This window comes from Paramormyrops kingsleyae, chromosome 6 (assembly GCF_048594095.1).
Source record: "Paramormyrops kingsleyae isolate MSU_618 chromosome 6, PKINGS_0.4, whole genome shotgun sequence".
Lineage (NCBI taxonomy): Eukaryota > Metazoa > Chordata > Actinopteri > Osteoglossiformes > Mormyridae > Paramormyrops > Paramormyrops kingsleyae.
The window spans coordinates 33,524,405-33,537,981 of record NC_132802.1 but is presented as its reverse complement, the minus strand read 5'-3'; the positions used below and the strand labels follow the sequence as shown (position 1 = coordinate 33,537,981).

At 43.8% G+C, this 13,577-nt stretch overlaps 1 long non-coding RNA gene across 1 annotated transcript; it reads left to right on the top strand.

Moving 5' to 3' along the window:
• The first annotated feature begins 1,002 nt into the window (after window positions 1–1,002).
• On the top strand, window positions 1,003–10,703 carry LOC140591701 (uncharacterized). The gene is made up of 3 exons (XR_011991996.1): window positions 1,003–1,677; window positions 4,875–5,050; window positions 6,491–10,703. It is a non-coding gene; the product is annotated as an uncharacterized lncRNA (long non-coding RNA).
• The last annotated feature ends 2,874 nt before the right edge of the window (window positions 10,704–13,577 follow it).

Here is a 13,577-nt window from a genome sequence, read left to right as displayed (position 1 = left end):
GATATGATCATGATAAAAATATTTTTGCTATATCGCACAGCCTTAATGGATGCTACCACAGTGGCTTTGCTAACTAGCTAATAACTAGTAACCCATAGGAAGCAAGCTGAACAGTCGTTTGAGCAGACAGTAATATCTGATGACGCACAAAGTCTTTAAGTGTCAAGTCTTGTTAACTACATGGAAGCTATATTATCAGCAAGAAGGTCTTTACCTAGTTACCATAGTTTTGGTAGTGAGTCGGCTAGATAGTCAGCTAACTGATGGAAACGTTTAACCAGCAGCAAAACAACCACAAACAACCATGCGGGTCCCACAGTAAAATCTTTGTGCAGTAATTGACAGTCAATAGTGTGTCTAGCAGAAACATTAACAAACAAAATAATAAATAATAGATAGCACTGTTATTACACTGGGATACTAAAGATTTTTAACTTAATGACATAACAGGTACTACAACGATTCCGTTCTGCGAGTTCGCTTTGGCTTCCGCTTTAAGACGTGTTGGACAAGGGCGTGGCTTTCGCGGTACGAATGGGCCGGGTTGGATGTGGGCGGGGTTGGATGTCCAACCCCGCCCTCCTGCAGGCTGCAGCCAGACGTACTTGAAGAAATTAGCCGTGGTAGATAAAGATCCTGACTTGTCGCACGCAATCACAATGTAGCGAGTAACGGTAAGCGTCCGTTCAAATGTAGTGGAGTAAAGAGTACATATATTCAGTCACAAATGTAGTGGAGTAGAGAGTAAAAGTTGCTTATATTTTTGATACTCAGTACAAGTACAAAGTAGCCAAAAAAATACTTAAGTACAGTAACGAAGTCCATTTACTCAAGTACTTTACACCACTGGATTTAAGGTAGTCTGGGCAAAATGTAAGTGAACGTATATGAAGTCCAATTAAACTGTGGTACCTTAATTCTGACAAGCGCAGACTTGCTTAAAAATATTGTAACACTGGCGGGGCTCATGTCCCAGCATGCCCTGCGTGCAATTCTAAATAACCCTTGTTGTGTTGTTGTTGTTGTTGTTAATGTTAATGTTAATGGTTGCATTTCTGTATTATCACGCGTGTGTACGCCTTGTGTATACCCGGTCCGATCCTCGTGTGTATTTAGCTTCTGTAAATATCCCACCATGTGTGCATCTTGCAGTTCGGCATCTGACAACCTTGTGTTTCTGATATGTGTATCTGATTCAGTGCTCGCTGTGTACCTGCTATAATTCTTTTAAGGACTGCTAATAGAGAGGGTGTTTTCCCTGTCTATGTCTGCTCACCCGATGCCTCGGTCCTTAGTACATTATTATATACAGTATTCTGCCGTTTTCGCCTAATTGTAACGAGACAACAGAGCAATGCAAAAATACGTATCAAGGCTGTGATAAAGCAGCAGCAAAGATCAGCGAGAACGCTAGAGGCAGAAGGAATGGGAGTTCTGGGAGGAAGTGTGGATATAGGGACAAAGGGAGATAGACTGACGGATTTCACCGTGTTACAGCCTGTAGTCTCCTGGCCCGTGGATTGAAACTTATGAACAGTTTATTTCTGGATTTTTCCAATATTTTTTTTCTGGCAAAGGTAAACCACACACAACTGAAACTGCGGTTATTGAAATGGTGGATACAGGGGTCCCACTGCAATCCTGTATTTACTGCAAATATGTTCATGCTTGTTTTGCGTAAGTAAAATCTCCTACATTGTCTTCTCCCATGCTAGATCTATGGGCTATTTTTTAGGGTAGTTATTAATTAGTAATTATTCATTAGTACACTTATATAGCTATTTAGTTTTCTTGTTCATTTGCTCAGTACTCTATGTTTGCCTCGGAAATGTTTGCCCAGTGCATGAATGAACAGCCAATCACCAGAATGTCAGTGTATCAGAGCATGTGAGCGGAGCGGAGCGTGAGCGAGGAGCGGAGCGGGCGGAATTTGGTCAGAGCGCGGAGCGGGTTTTCTAATTAAGGCTGGAGCGGTCGCTTTGTCTCGCTCCAATTTCGCTCCGATACCGCTCACACTACAATTCTGAGGCGTGCCCAAATCTACCCAGAATTCATCTGTACAATTATCAAGACTGTTACACAAATTGGCCGAGATGGAATTCGCAAAGTATTTCACAAAGAAAACTGATAAATCGTACAAGTGTACTATTCTTATCAAACGTATAGATGACAAGAATGTACAGCAAGAACAACAATGTGGTGAAACTGTTTCAGTGAGTAAAGATTCACTTTGGAATCATTTTTCTCAGAAACATGAGTGTGCTACGCGAACAAGCGGAAGCCAGAGCAAAACGCGTGCAAGTTTTATATGGTTGTAGCATATCAAGTCTATAAAGTAAATTAAAGTATAAAAGCCTATAAAGTAAATATTGGTAATCAAATAAATTCGTTTTGTCATTCAAAGTAGGTCTAATAAGATTTTTTTTTAATTTCACGTAACGTAAAATTTTATTTTAGAGACATGCTGAAAAAAATTGAGGAATTTAAAACGTGTCTGTATATTCTTTAGGCTATTAAACCCATTGATTCCTTTATTTTTAAGCCTATTTTTGTGTGGAATGCCATTTCCAAACCTGTCCGTTGTTGCCAATAGGTTGCTTAAAAATAAATATTTTCTGTTCTGACTGGCAATGTTGCCGTTGCTCATATTTCTTTATGACATAAGGCTTCGGTTTAAGGTGACATTTGTTAGGCATGCAGATTATTTGTTTCTCTTTTAAATTGGAGCGAGCGTGGAGCGATTTGACTGGAGCGGGAGGACATTTTAGTGGAGCGAGGAGCGGTGTTGAGCGGAGCGGCTTAGTGCGAATTAGAGCGGAGGAGCGGGCGGAGCCAACAGCCTCGTGAGCGAGGAGCGGAAATTCTCACCGCTCCGCTACGCTCACATGCTCTGCAGTGTATTTCTGCTACAGCCTTTCTTAACATTTAACAGTAAGGTTTTTTCATCTGCTATTTGGTTGGTCTTCGGTACTGCCATGACATTCGGAAAAGGAATTTGATGGCTACCAAGCAAAGATAGAAAGATGTCCTAATGTCTTATAATGAAGACATATGAACACTGGTTTATTGTGTTCCCTGAACAGGGAATACATATGATTTTGGGATCAGTCCACCACTGCTGCTGCCGACATGTTTTCATCAACATGAAAGTAGTGCTGTAGACCGGTCTCGAGACCAATTTTTTGTGGTGTCGGTCTGGTCTTTGTCTCGACTCAATTTGGTCTCAGTCTTGTCTCGGTCTCGACTCCATTTGGTCTTGGTCTTGTCTTGGTCTCGGACATAGCGGTCTCGATGGGATGGGGAAAAAAAGAGAAAACAGCACATACTCACAGAACAGTATCATTATTACGCGCCTCAATTCAAATGCAACCAGTCAGATGCATCTATTTTAAAAAGGTTACATTTTATGCATTTTCTCAACGGACACTGCCAGTGCTTCACAGTCCACACACATCATACACATCACATCATAGTGAAGTCGGCAAAGAAATGTCCGAAAATGTCCGCAAAGTCTATAGCATAGTTATAATTCAAATAAATTAGGTATTTTACATTGATTAGAAAGCACGGTCATGGAGGTGCAAGTCAATCTGGAGGCTCATTCTCTTCAATTCAAAGCAAAGGATCATTACATAGCCATATTTATAGCTTACCCGAGGCCTCTGTCCCTGGTATAAGAGACTTAATATGAACATCTTTTTGGTATATCCAATCAGTGAACTCATTGTCATGTTCAAGAAACCAATTTGAAATGATTCAAGCTTTGTGACATGGTGCATTATCCTGCTGGAAGTAGCCATCAGAGGATGGGTACATGGTGGTCATAAAGGGATGGACATGGTCAGAAACAATGCTCAGGTAGGCCGTGGCATTTAAACGATGCCCAATTGGCACTAAGGGGCCTAAAGTGTGCCAAGAAAACATCCCCCACACCATTACACCACCACCACCAGCCTGCACAGTGGTAACAAGGCATGATGGATCCATGTTCTCATTCTGTTTACGCCAAATTCTGACTCTACCATTTGAATGTCTCAACAGAAATCGAGACTCATCAGACCAGGCAACATTTTTCCAGTCTTCAACTGTCCAATTTTGGTGAGCTCATGCAAATTGTAGCCTCTTTTTCCTATTTGTAGTGGAGATGAGTGGTACCCGGTGGGGTCTTCTGCTGTTGTAGCCCATCCGCCTCAAGGTTGTGCGTGTTGTGGCTTCACAAATGCTTTGCTGCATACCTCGGTTGTAACGAGTGGTTATTTCAGTCAAAGTTGCTCTTCTATCAGCTTGAATCAGTCGGCCCATTCTCCTCTTACCTCTAGCATCAACAAGGCATTTTCGCCCACAGGACTGCCGCATACTGGATGTTTTTCCCTTTGCACACCATTCTTTGTAAACCCTAGAAATGGTTGTGCGTGAAAATCCCAGTAACTGAGCAGATTGTGAAATACTCAGACTGGCCCGTCTGGCACCAACAACCATGCCACGCTCAAAATTGCTTAAATCACCTTTCTTTCCCATTCTGACATTCAGTTTGGAGTTCAGGAGATTGTCTTGACCAGGACCACACCCCTAAATGCATTGAAGCAACTGCCATGTGATTGGTTGATTAGATAATTGCGTTAATTAGAAATTGAACAGGTGTTCCTAATAATCCTTTAGGTGAGTGTATACTGTTAGCATGATAACTCAGAAAGCATTTTACGGATATTTTTCAAACTTCTATCACATATTACATCAGTGAAGATCTGGATTCAAATCTTGAGACAAATCGCACCAAAATTGAAGCAATGCTGCTTAATGACATCAAAAGGAAGGGAGACCATGTAAACCTCATAACTCAAAATGACTATGAAAGTTTTTTTTTTCTTTTTTAGGTACCAACAGAGGATGGAAAGGGCAGCTCCAGAAGACATTTGATCTATTGGTGTACTCCCTGACCTTCAGTTCTATGACCTGCCGCACTTCTGATCTTTCACCTACTTTATGACCTGGTGTCTCTCCCTGCTGTCTTTACCATGGAATGTGACAAGTAACCTCCACTGATATACTTGTAAGCAACAATATTTCATTTAATGAAGTCCTTTGTATACTTCTTTGCACACTGAAATTTAAAAATTCATTTTAAAATCTTCGATTATTACATTTCATTTGTATTATAAAATTATTTGGCTCTTCTAGGGCAGCGGTGACCAATCTTATCCACAAAGGGCCGGTGTGTATGCAGGTTTTTGGGATAACCTTTAGGTCAGCTGTTCAAACCCAGGTGTGAGGACTCCTCAGCCAATCAGTCCTCTAATTAATAATATAATTAGGGAGCTGCAGCGAAAACCTGAACACACACCGGCCCTTTGTGGATAAGATTGGCCACCCCTGTTCTAGGGTGTTATTCTAGGCTCAAGTTGATTCATAGGCTTTTTAGTCTAAGCGGTCTTGCTGTACTATATGTGATCTGCAAGACCCTAACAGTAACAGTTCCCTGTCTTAGAGACACAGGTGCAGCAGGCAAGCGTCTCTCAGTAAATGCAGTCACAGAAAAGAAAGTGAATTTCTCTTTTAATAGAAACAGATCAAACTTCTTACTGATAGGCATTTCCTTTGGAAGATCAAGGAAAGAGAAAGCTGGATTCAGGAAATCATTGGCATCACCTGATTGAAATCAACTGGGAAAAAAAAATCAGAGGGTGGCCAATGCAATAATAAAGCCTTCATCTGTGTTCAAGATCTTGTGAAAATTTGGTGTACCAGAGCCCCTTACTGTTCTCATGAAAATTCTATACACTTCACAAGAAGCCACAGTTTCTGGACTGGTAAAGAAGTAAGGTAGCATGCACACCAAAGTTTGGTGTGCATGCTACCTTACTTCTTTACGTACAAGTTGAATGGGTTTGGTGACCAAACCCATTCAACTTGTACGTAAAATGAGTGAAGCTAGACTGGAATAAGACAACCATTTAAGGCTGGTGAAAGAAATATCAACAACCTTTGATGAGCTGATGATGCAATACTTATTGCAGAAAATTATTAAGGTATAAAAGTTCAAAAGTAAAAATGCAGGAATACAGCTAAATGTGAACAAATTTATATTATTGTAACCATAGGAATGGGGGATGTGTTATCTGCTCCTTTTATTAGTTAAGGGAAAAATGGTTATGCTGAGCGGAACTAATGTGTTTGAATTTGCCGCCTGTTCTGGGTTCCCCGCAATTGTTCTGAAGTAAAAGGATATCCCCAACGTGAGTGGATGAGTGAAGTCTCTTTTACTCACCACCCGTAAGCCAGCGAGCCTCGTCTTCTAAGTAGACCGGTATTCAGATCCAGTAGCCCAGTATAGACCTGATATTACACTGGTGGCAGCGCAGTTGGCTTAAAATACGGGTCGTTGTTGCTGTATTTTTTTTTGCCATAACGTCGGGGACCCAGCAACGGACTCTGGCATTCGCAGCGATTTATTTATTTATTTTTTTCTCCGCTGCTGTGACGCTAACGCCAGACCAGCTACTACTCTGACCACGGACTTTGAGCGCGCACTGTAAGATGATGCCAGACGAGGAGCGCCCTGCTCCGGTTTTACCTGCTGACGCCGGACGTGTGGGACTGCCTTTTCGGATCGATCTGCCTTCCCCTTTCAGCGGTGATGGCTCAGAGCCCTTCTCTACGTGGATTCAGAGGTTTGAAGTGGCGGTTGATGTTTCCTCTCCTACCATATATAAAGCGAGACTCCTTCCAGCTAAACTTAGTGGCGCCGCATTTTCTTATTGGCAGACCCTGCCTGATGTGGTTCAGGCTAATTACCCCCAGACTAAAGCCAGTTTAGGTGCTGTCTTTGGCCGTGATCATTTTTTGGCGATGTTCCAGACGCACTTAAATGCACGCCCATGTAAGCCTCTAGAGGCACTGGAAGTCTATGCTGCTGACCTCACTAACTTAGTAATGGAAGCGTTCCCTCAATATGGTCTAGAAGCCCAGCGTTGTGAAATTTTTCGACATTTTGTAGCAGGGTTGGACCCATCTCTTCAAATAAAAATACATGAACATGGTGCACTTACTCTAGATGCTGCTTTAAAAGTAGTTGGTCAGTGTGAACGTGCTCAATTGGCCCTCAGCCTAGCAACTCCTTCTGCTGTCATGCCAGTTACAGTGACATCATCTCCCCAGTTCTCTGATAATTCTGTGGTGTCCCAAATAGATTCGCTAACGGCAGCTGTTGCTGCACTTCGCAGTGATGTTGATGATCTGCGCCACTCCCATTTCCACCAGTCAGGTGGCGCCCTGAATCAAATAACTCAACAGTTTTCCACTCTACAACGAGACCTGACTGAGTTGTTACATTTGCCCCGCTCTATGTGTAATGTGACTGCTCATACCACCTACCCTAATAGTCATCAGCCATCTTTCAGTGACCGGGCCCCATGTTGCTGTTCCAGCCACCGTGCATCTTCATCTGGATGCCCATCGACAAGCAACGACTCCTTTACACCTACTCACCGCCGTGATTGGTCACCTGATCGTCGCACTTGTCCCAGGAATAGGGACTCCTCTACTGATCGCTATCAGGCCCATGGACTGATAGCATTTACTGCCATTCTTGACTCTGTCGGTGTACATCAGAATGTAACTGGGCCAACTCATGCCTGTAACCACACCCTAGACCTGATTCTTAGTCATGGTGTCCTGGTAGAACACATATCAATTATCCCTCAGAATCCTCTACTTTCAGATCATTACCTTTTAACATTTCAAATACAACATAACTCCCCTAAGGCCCCAGACCAGAGGTACGATACTAGACGTTCCATAGCCTCATTATCCGCTGCAACTTTTCTGGAACAGCTCCCACAGTCCTTTAACCTAACCTCTGAAGTGTCATGTGTAAATGAACTTGAACAGGTAACCGTGAACATGGTAGAATCATTTCGTACCACTCTTGATCATGTAGCACCACTCAAGAAAATAAAACATAGAGATAAGAAACCTGCACCCTGGTACTCTAACCGTACACGTGAACTTAAACAAGCTTCACGAAAGCTAGAACGCAAATGGCGGTCAACAAATTTAGAAGTTTTTAGATTGGCCTGGAAAGAGAGCCTGTCTAAGTATAGACATGCACTAATGACTGCTAGGTCTATGTATCTCTCTAAACTAATAGAAAATAACAAAACCAATCCTAAATTCCTATTTGAAACTGTATCTAGGTCAACAAAGAATCGTTCAATGTTAAACTCACAAGTCCCAGAAGCTCTTGGTAGTGATGCCTTTATTGCGTTTTTTAATAATAAAATAACCACGATTAGACATACCATCACGAGCACGCCCACGGTTGCACACAACCACCAATCCTCTGCTAGTGCTAGTGTTATTAGTACTAATGATAACATCTTTGAATGTTTCACTCCTGTAGTGCAGACAGAACTCCTTCAGTTAATTTCCTCTTGCAAACCCAATACTAGCCTTGTTGACCCAATACCCACCAATCTACTTAAGGAAATTGCACCACTGATTAGCACTACATTGTTAAACTTGTTAAACTCATCTCTTAGTCTTGGATATGTTCCTAAATCTTTTAAAATGGCTGTTATTAGACCTATCCTAAAGAAACCAAATCTTGAACCTAGTGACTTAGGAAACTATAGACCCATCTCAAATCTTCCCTTCATTTCTAAAATTCTTGAGAAAGTTGTTGCTCACCAGCTGTCCTCCTTTCTTCAAGATAATAATGCTAACGAGCTATATCAGTCTGGTTTCAGACCCAATCATAGCACAGAAACGGCCTTAGTCAAAGTGATAAACGACTTGCTTATGGCTTCCGACCGTGGCTGTATATTGCTATTATTCTTACTGGATCTAACTGCAGCATTCGATACTGTAGACCATAATATTCTTTTGGACCGGTTGGAAACATTGATTGGCATTAAAGGGACAGCACTACTGTGGTTTCGTTCGTATTTAACTGATCGTTACCAGTTTGTCCATGTAAACAATGAGTCATCCATAGCCACTAAAGTAAGATATGGTGTCCCGCAGGGATCAGTGCTGGGCCCCCTACTGTTCAATCTATATATGCTACCGCTTGGTAACATAATTAGAAATTACAGTGTTAATTTTCATTGTTATGCTGATGATACACAATTGTATATATCTGTTAAACCTAGTGACGCATCCCAGCTCTCTTCTTTAGCCGACTGTCTGCTAGACATCCGTTGTTGGATGGCAAGGAATTTCCTCATGTTAAATACTGAAAAAACTGAGGTTCTTTTAATCGGTCCTAAGGAGGCCCGCAATAAGTTTGTAAACCCCAACCCTAGCGGCCTCCCTACTCAATTTAAAACAGTGGTCAGAAATCTTGGTGTCCTGGTAGACTCCGACCTCTGCTTCAGTGCTCACATAAATAGCATTACCAGTACGGCATTTTATCATCTACGGAACATAGCCAAGCTTCGGAAGTTGCTGTCCTTTCAAGATGCAGAAAAACTAATACATGCCTTTATAACTTCTAGATTGGACTACTGCAATGCCCTCCTTTCGGGTTGTCCATCTGGATCCCTACATAAACTTCAGTTAGTACAAAATGCAGCTGCCAGAGTTCTAACAAAAACTAAAAAATTTGATCACATTAGCCCTATCCTGTCTTCCCTGCACTGGCTACCGGTCAAGTTTAGGATTGACTACAAATTATTACTATTGATTTACAAAACTCTGAATGGCCTTGCACCACAATATCTCAATGATCTTCTGGTCCCTTACAACCCTTCTCGCCTGCTTCGTTCACAAGGAGCAGGATATCTAATTGTTCCTAAAGTAGACAGGGCTACGGCAGGCTGCAGAGCATTCTCTTACAGAGCTCCGCAGCTGTGGAATGGTCTCCCGGCAGATGTGCGGGATTCAGGCACACTCTCGCTTTTCAAGTCTAGATTAAAAACGCACTTGTATAGCTTAGCGTATAGGAAACCTAGTTCTGGTTCCAGCTAGTCGCTCACTCCCAGTCAGACTAACAGTATGAGGTGATGAGCTGGGTGGGGATCGGTGTCATTGGCTTTGGATAAACTGATGCGTCAGTGCTGTCACTCTAGCTCTACACTAGAGTGCTGATGTTCAGGGAGTCCCCATACCTGTGTTCCCGCCTGTCTCTTCCTCTTTCTCATGCTGCTATACTCAGATCTGCCGGAGCCTAGACGAATATTGCACTCGATCATTTTGCTTGCACTGCCTCTGGTTTCCTCAACTCTGGCTAATACACAATTATTCTTACTTCCTCCCTCACCCCTTCTGGGGTGTGCTCCCTGGAGCACAATGTCGTTGAAGAGTTTATGCCTCTGCGGCCTGCAAGACAACTACCTCCACCTCCGGCAACTACCCTCCAACCTGCCTGCCCTTGGCTCAACACGATGCCTCGCCATCCATCCTGCGGCTGTGTGTCTATTAATCCTGCCATCGTGCATCAAGCACCATGTGTCTGCACCGGTCGGCCGCTGCATTGAGACATATATTTCAACCCCTGTATTAGCTTAGTCATTTCATCTTGTCTGTATTAGCTTAGTCATTTCATCTTGTTTGTTTGACTCATCTGCCGGCCCCTGGAGGATGGGCTCCCCCTTTGGGTCTGGTTCCTCCCAAGGTTTCTTCCTCTTAGGGAGTTTTTCCTTGCCACCGTTGCCTTTGGCTTACTCAATGGGGGGTCCTTACGAGGCAGAAATGTTAAGCGCATTGAGACAATGTAATGTTGTGATAATGCGCTATATAAATAAAATTGAATTGAATTGAATTGAATGGACGATACCACACTTCTCCGCCCCCTTTGCGACATGACCATGAGTATCGCCAATTCACATCCGGGTCCAGTCCCAGATCATCACCACATCGTTCACCTTCTCCAGGCCGTCAATCTCCTCGTGACTACCACTACTCACACAGATCATGTGATGACCCGCATCGGCCATCTCGCTCTCCATCTTCTGACACCAGTCGGCAACAGCGTAGACAACAGGAACCATCTGATACTTCACCCGGTCGACTTGCTCACTTCATTCGCTCTTCTCCATCTCGACATGTGCATTTCTCTGACAACTATCAGGGAAACTACTAGGGGCTGGTATCACGGGCCAGCTGTCAGCTCCTAATTCTCCTGTGGTCCAGCCGCGCCCTGCTCAACTACATTCACATGTTTCTCCGACACCTCTCATACAAGTAGCTCTGAGCGGCCCTGAACTGACCGCTCTCATTCATACAGGCTCAGGTATTTCTCTCATCACGGATGAATGTCGCAAATTCATTCCTAATATCTCATCACAGCCAATTAGCAAATCATTTGTGCTTGCCTCATCAGTCACAGGACACATTCTGGACATTTTAGGTTCCATCACTGCTACAGTACACATTGGTGATACTACCTTATCCCATGTTTTCCATGTAGTACGCACATCTAGCCACCCAGTCATACTTGGGTGGGACTTTCTATCTAAACATCGCGTCACTCTCGCTGCTGTCAGCGCAGATCCAGTAACCGTGCCTCCTTTGTCCGAAATGGCCATTCCGGTAATGGTACTGAATGACCAGCTGACTTCAACACACATGGGTTCGTACACTGGCCTTTTTGAACCTTTAGCCACCCCTACTACACTTTTGGGTGTTGCTCGGACTCTTACCTCAGTCACACATGGTCGGAGTGTCATTAGAGTAGTTAATCCATGCCCAGACCCCATCTCTCTCAATAGTGGCTGTCCTTTGGGCCTACTGTTTTCACTCACAGGCCGTGACCATGAGGAATACTCACTAGTTTCAACTATTACAGCTTCACCTTCCCCCTCGGGTTCTTTTCCCAATGTGGACTTACAAAGCACATGCTTAAATGACTCTACACTCCCACACCTAAAAAATCTTTTGTCCGAATTCTCTGACATTTTCAATAGTCATCCTCATGATTATGGTTGCACGGACCTAATCACACACAGCATCAAGACAGGCGATGCTGCTCCGATCAAACTTCGCCCCTACCGTACCTCACCGGCAACTCAAACTGTTTTGCAACAGGAGGTTGCTAACCTCTTGGAACATGACATCATTGAGGAATCGGATAGCCCTTGGTCGGCCCCAGTCGTGCTAGTGCGGAAGAAGGATGGCACCCACAGATTCTGTGTTGACTATCGTCGCCTTAATTCCATCACTATTAAAGACTCTCACCCACTGCCTAGAGTAGATCACACTCTGGACTGCTTGGCCAGAGCTCACATATTCAGTACGTTCGATCTTACTGCTGGTTATTGGCAGATTCCCCTCGACCCTAAGGACAAACACAAAACAGCCTTTTCCACAGGAACAGGCCTGTACCAGTTCTGCATGATGCCTATGGGAATTACTAATGCCCCTCTTAGCTTCCAAAGGCTGATGGAACTTGTACTACGAGGTCTCCACTGGAGTGTTTGTTTAATCTACTTAGATGACATCATTGTCTATAGTAAGGATTTTGAGCAACACCTCCGACACCTACGAGATGTCTTCCACCAGTTCAGAGCGGCCAGTCTTAAACTGAAACCGTCCAAATGTCACTTAGCACGCTCTTCTGTCTCTTTCTTAGGCCATCATGTGTCTCATGATGGCGTCCGACCTGACCCTTTTAACACGGAGAAAGTGGCAAATTGGCCTCTGCCTGAATCTCCAACTCAGGTCAGAGCCTTCCTCGGACTCTGTTCTTATTACAGGAGATTGATCAAACACTTTGCACACATTGCGGAACCCCTACACCATCTCACACGCAAGGGCGTGCCATTTGTATGGTCATTTGATGCTGATCAGGCTTTTCGACTCCTGAAATTGGCCTTGACTTCCCCACCTGTGATGGCATTTCCTAACTTGTCCGTCCCATTCCTTTTGCACACTGACGCATCTCTTCACGCCATTGGCTCGGTTCTCTCTCAACTGATGGATGGCAAAGAACGTGTTATCGCTTATGCCAGTCATGTACTTTCAGCATCAGAGAAAAAATGGTCGACGTTTGATCGTGAGCTGTTTGCTGTTGTATGGTCTGTCAGACACGTTCGCCATTATGTGGCCTACAGTCCTCTCACCATCATCACAGACCACAAACCTCTGGTGGGACTTCATAAGATACCACTAGATCACAATCCTACAGGCAGGCGTGCACGTTGGGCCGTAGAGTTGGACATTTATGATTGGCACATTATACATAGGAATGGCGCAAAGCATCAGAATGCCGACGCCATGTCTCGGCGGCCCCCAGATGCACCTGTTCATAGTTCATCCGACACCTTTTCTGTCTTTTACTCAGACCACTAACTCGGCTCACACACCCTCTGTTTCTGTCCAAACATCTTGCCCTAATTTGGAACCAGCTCAGGTTTCGGTTAGTCCCTGCTTTACAAACCTAGTGCACATTGACACAGATTTGAACATTGCAGAGGCTCAAAAATCAGTTCCTGACCTACTCATGGCTTGCCGATGGGTAGAGGAGGGACACAGACCACCTCTTTGGAGACTCCATCATGCAACACCATTTCTCAGGAAGTTGTGGTCACAGTTTAAACGACTTTGTGTGCAGGATGGACTTTTGTGTTGCCATTCCTCTC